This window comes from Oncorhynchus mykiss, chromosome 2 (genome assembly GCF_057628025.1).
Source record: "Oncorhynchus mykiss isolate SJ-2025 chromosome 2, ASM5762802v1, whole genome shotgun sequence".
Lineage (NCBI taxonomy): Eukaryota > Metazoa > Chordata > Actinopteri > Salmoniformes > Salmonidae > Oncorhynchus > Oncorhynchus mykiss.
Window position 1 is genome coordinate 81,483,931 of NC_143023.1, and position 5,557 is coordinate 81,489,487.

General features: G+C 43.2%; 1 non-coding gene across 1 annotated transcript; it reads right to left on the reverse strand.

Moving 5' to 3' along the window:
- Positions 1-2,180: 2,180 nt before the first annotated feature.
- On the reverse strand, positions 2,181-2,253 carry trnar-ucg (transfer RNA arginine (anticodon UCG)). The gene has a single exon. It is a non-coding gene; the product is annotated as a tRNA-Arg (tRNA).
- Between the last annotated feature and the right edge of the window lie 3,304 nt (positions 2,254-5,557).

A 5,557-nucleotide genomic window follows, 5' to 3' on the forward strand; every position in this document is an offset into this window, starting at 1 on the left:
GCAGCAGAGGTAACTCTGGGTCTTCCTTTGCTGTGGCAGTCCTCATGAGAGCCAGTTCCATCATAGCGCTTGATGGTTTTTCCAACTGCACTTGAAGAAACTTTCACAGTTCTTGACATTTTCAGCATTGACTGACCTTCATGTCTTAAAGTAATGATGGACTGTCGTTTGTCTTTGCTTATTTGAGCTGTTCTTGCCATATTATGGACTTGCCATATTATGTACCAAATCTTCTGTATACTACCCCTACCTTGTCACAACACAACTCATTGGCTCAAACACATTAAGAAGGAAAGAAATTCCACAAATTAACTTTTAACAAGGCACACCTGTTAATTGAAATGTATTTCAGGTGACTACCTCATGAAGGTGGTTGAGAGAATGCCAAGACTGTGCAAATCTGTCATCAAGGCAAAGCGTGGCTACTTTCTCCTCCCTTAAACAATTATTGCCTCCTTCTGAAAATATTACTTTTCCAAGCCAAAATCTATTTTTAGCCTCCTTGAGAGACATGCTAAGCCCTGTACTCCCTCCACTTCAAACTCGGTCAGCCCGAACTGTTCTTCTAACTGAAGTCTACATCAAATGGGCATTACTGGTGTACAAAAATCGGTACAACGTTCTAGTTGAGTGACCCCCAAAAAACACAGCTCAATCAAAACCGGCAAACGTATAGCAGAGCACTTTTGACACACCCACTCCTTTCCACACGCCCACTAATTTCCTTTCGACACACCCACTCGCCCATACTCCAATCGCCATATTGGGATGCAGCTACCCCCTGTCACGCCCTGATCTGTTTCACCTGCTCCTGTGATTGTCTCCACTCCCTCCAGGTATTGCTTATTTTCCCAGTGTATATATCCCTGTTTCCTGTCTCTCCGTGCCAGTTCGTCTTGTATGTTTTGTCAAGTCAACCAGCGTGTTTTTCCCGTACTCCTTATCCTAATCTCCTTTTTCTAGTCCTCCCGGTTTTGACCCTTGCATGTTTCTGGACTCTGATCTGGTTTTGACATTTTTGCCTGTCCACAACCATTCTTTTGCCTACCCCTTTGGATTATTAAACATTGTAAGACTCCAACCATCTGCCTCCTGTGTCTGCATCTGGGTCTCGCCTTGTGCCTTGAAAACCCCCTTCTCAGATTGTTGACATTTAAGCTATATTTTGTCTCCAATGTTTATTGATAACAAAGTTGCACAATGCACACATTTCTCTCAAATACATCGTTACAGTTGTTGGTTAGCTAGAACATTTTAGCCATAGACGTGGCAGTCAAAACACCGCAAAACAAGACTTGGTATCAAGAACAAGATCAAACGAGCCACTTATGATTCAACACATGGCAGGCAGTTTCTTGTCATTGTTGCTAGCTATCTGACCATCCAGAATCACAACAACACATGGACTTCTGCCCCACTGATGTATGCTCATCGTTCGTGACACTGTCAGCTAACCCAGCTATAACAAAGCACATGGAGCAGGGCAGGGGCCAAGTTCTTGCCGGTGACCCTACCAGAGCTACAAGACTGTGACCTACTGGTGTCCACGCATTCCACTCCCTTTGCACCACAGTGGCAACATTTTAATGCATTTCATTTTTTTAATGTAGGCTTACATTTGACAGAAATTATGAAAAAAATGTCTTATAACATGCCCACATGTAGTCCAAATAGCTGATTTATGCCACGAGAAATTGACATATAATAAACGTAAGGTCATTCTACTGGGCCTATCACCATCATGACTTTGTATCATGAATATCGGCCTATCTAATTAAAGCAATGAAAGCCCAGTTGTGTTAATTCGTTCTGAGATTTTGTTATTGATGTGTGCCTTCCTGCATGCAGAGGTATATTTTCAGTTTGAATGGACAGACTGACCCCTAGCGATGGTTTTCCATAAGAAATTTGTACATTTTTTAAATCATACTTTGGTTAAGGATAAAGGCCAAATCAATTGAATAGCTCAGCAAGTTTACTTTGCAAAGAGCATGAAGTGCAGAGAATGTTATCAAGAGATGGATTTTTCTATTCAGGAATAACTAAGAGACGAACATATCGTTGATTCCCATACTATTTGCCTGTTTGTTGTATGTTTGTATCCGTGATCAATCACATTGACTGACGAAGCAAGTCGTGCATGTTAAGATCCATTTATCGGTCAATCATTTCCAAAAAACCGACCCCGGCAGGACTCGAACCTGCAATCTTCTGATTCGAAGTCAGACGCCTTATCCATTAGGCCACGAGGCCGTTAAGCTGTTAATGAAAACACGCTGTAATATTCGATAATATTATTCGTTTTAGCCAGTGACTAATTGATTTATTTAACATATTTTCGTCAAATACTGGCCATGTACTTTGCAAAACATTCGCTTTATTTTACACACTCAGGCAAGGGGAGGTCATCCCTGCCACTGGATATCGCTAGATACCTGGTCTGCTGCAATGTTTCACAATCCATGCCTGGAAATCCCGATTAACATTGTTTATATGTGTCACATTGATGCGTGTTGAGGATTGCAAAACGTTGGCTAGGAATTTTAGGGATATTTTTATTCTGTTGTAAACAGCATTCTGACCATTCTCTGCAATGCCGCTTGTAGTTATAGCAGTTTTCTAAAGTAGGCCTATTTAGCAATCATCATGTTTTCATGTTGATGATCTTAATATTACATTTAATGTTTATTGATTATTTTATGGCTTTTATTGGATGGTTTCGTTATGGTCACAAAGTTGACTCTCTCTCCATTAAGGTTTTCATCTTGCTCCTGACCAATGTCCAAGGGGAGGAACAATTGACTGTCAGGACTAGTGAGACAATTCTGCATCTTCGTCCCCTCTGGAGGCCTTTATCCTATGGAGGACACTATGCCGCACCTCCTACTCCACCTAGCAGCCCCATTCTCTCCAGGGCTCCCACCCCCCAGAAACCCGCCTGAACCCGCTCAACATCCAGATGCTGTCCCAAAACCATCAGAAGCAGATCTTCCGCGGCGCATAACAGGAGTACAAGGACGAGAAGGTGAAGTGGAGTATCAGGCACCTGCAGAGGCACCAGCTGTGGGGAAAGAGGTCTCTGCTCCCTGGCATGAAGCTCCAGCTGCCCCACATGGAAGGGAAGGACATCGACGGCCAGTTCCACCTGCTGGCCCAAAAGCAGAGCCTACCCTACCTGGAGGCTGCCAGCAAGCTTCAGCAGGCCCCACTGCCGCCCATGTCCCAGGACCTGGTGTGGGAGGTGAGCTGGATGCGCTACAGGCCGGATGGGGAGGCCAGACGGGTGGATTTCCCAGACGAGGCAGGCCACACTGGCTGTGGCTGTGTCTACCACTGCCTGGTGAGACTGAAAGAGAGGACCAAGACCCTCTACTGTGGGAGGGAGGGTTTTACGCTGGAGGAAAATTATTACTTTATTTCAGTACAGGACAGTTTATATCACTTCTTAGTATTTGTAACTGTAAAATGATCTGTAAATGTAAAAATGATTCGTAAATGTAAAAAATACTGAAAGGCTTTTATAGTGAGGTTAATAGATGGTGTATAATATTGTGTTGGGATGGGCAGGAATGATTACAATTATTTAACAAGGACTATTTATTCTGAGCTGGAGTGGATTGCAGTTTCACTGAATACTCTGTATTCTATCATTCTGTTTCCTGACAGGTACTCGTGGTCCAGCAAGCGTCTGATAGAGGAGAGATACTCCTGATCCAGCCAGCTGATGCCTGCTGACCTCATCCCCTTGGAGACCTGGACAACTTTTGAACTTTACCCCTGTCCCGGGCTGCAGGATCAGCAGACCGTGAAGGATGAGTTCTGGAGAACTTATGCAAACACAATCATAAAAGCACATAAAATGTACATAATTATAACACACACACGTAACACACTCAATTGTAAGACACACAAACACACATTTGTTGTAGATGAAAATATTAACGTGTGTGTGTGTCAGTTCATCACCAGCAGGGTGAACTGGGTGGTACAGAGTTTGGCGGTGGACTACTCCCACTCTTATGCTGGTGGCCGTAAGCTGACTGATGGAGGAGCATGACATCAACGGATGCTTCCTGTATTAGTATCAACAATGAGGTGCCCTACCTGGTCCGCAGTGAAGAAGGCTACTGGGCAGCACTGGCTCTGCAGATCACCAACCTGCTCATTCACTGTCTCCTGCTGACTTCTTGCCAGGTCACCCTAGCAAAAGATCTAACATCAATGGTCTTTTCGGGCTAAATAATACATAAATGACCATGTGGTCATTTAAATGGTTGGGATGTAGCTAATTGTAAGTTAAAATTGAAAGTATTGTCATTCATAGCCAGTGAATTACTCGTTTTACATGTCTCAAACGTCTGTTCAATAAGCTGCTTATGTGTTTGTCCATCTTTTATCGTTGTGCTTTAAAAGTGTATGTTTGCCCATGCGCTGAGTATGCAGGACATGCCCCAGTCATTGGCTTTCTTCAGTGCCGTGGACATTGACCAGTGTTTGAGCAAGGAGGTGACCATGGACTGTGTGACTCCCTCCAACCCCACAGGGCTGGAGTGCAGATATTGCCTACCAGAGGGTGTCTTGGATATCATCATTGTACTTCATTCTTTAAAGTCTTTGCGTTATAATATTGTAGTGTGCATGTGATGGCAATCAGATCTATATTTAACAAAAAATATAAACGCAACATGGAACAATTTCAACTATTTTACTGAGTTACAGTTCATATAAGGACATCGGTCAATTGGAATAAATTAATTAGGCCCTAATCTATGGACTTCACATGACTGGGCAGGTGCACAGCCATGGGTGGGCCTGGGAGGGCATAGGCCCACCCACTGGGGAGTCAGCCAATCAGAATGAGCTTTTCCACACAAAAGTGCTTTATTACAGAAATACTCTGTTTCATCAGCTGTCCGGGTGGATGGTCTCAGACGATCCCTAAGGTGAAGAAGCTGGATGTGGAGGTCCTCGATTGGCGTGGTTACATGTGATCGGCGAATTCTTTAAAATTACATAGGAGGCAGATTGTGATGAAGAAATGAACATTAAAATCCCTGGCAACAGCTCTCTGGTAGACATTCCTGCAGGCAGCATGGCAATTGCACGCTCCCTGTAAACTTGAGACATCTGTGGCATTGTTGTGACAAAACTGCACATTTTAGAGTGGCCTGTTATTGTCCCCAGCATATGGTGCACCTTTGTAATGATCATGCTGTTTAATCAGCTTCTTGATATGCCACACCTGTAAGGAGGATGGATTATCTTGGCAAAGGAGAAATGCTCACCAACAGGGATGTATACAAATTTATGCACAAAATCTGAGAGAAATAAGCTTTTTGTGCACATGGAAAATGTATTTAAGTTCATGAAACATGGGACCTACACGTTATGTTTCTTTTAATTCAGTATATAAAGACGTTTGTTGCTTTTACAAACCATGTTACCTCAAACAGTATACAGCAGCTTTGGCTGTTCAAAACACTAGAAAAAAAACACTGATACCAGAAGGAAGTAATGTTGACTGGCAGTGAACACACAAATGGGCTACAAAAAAATA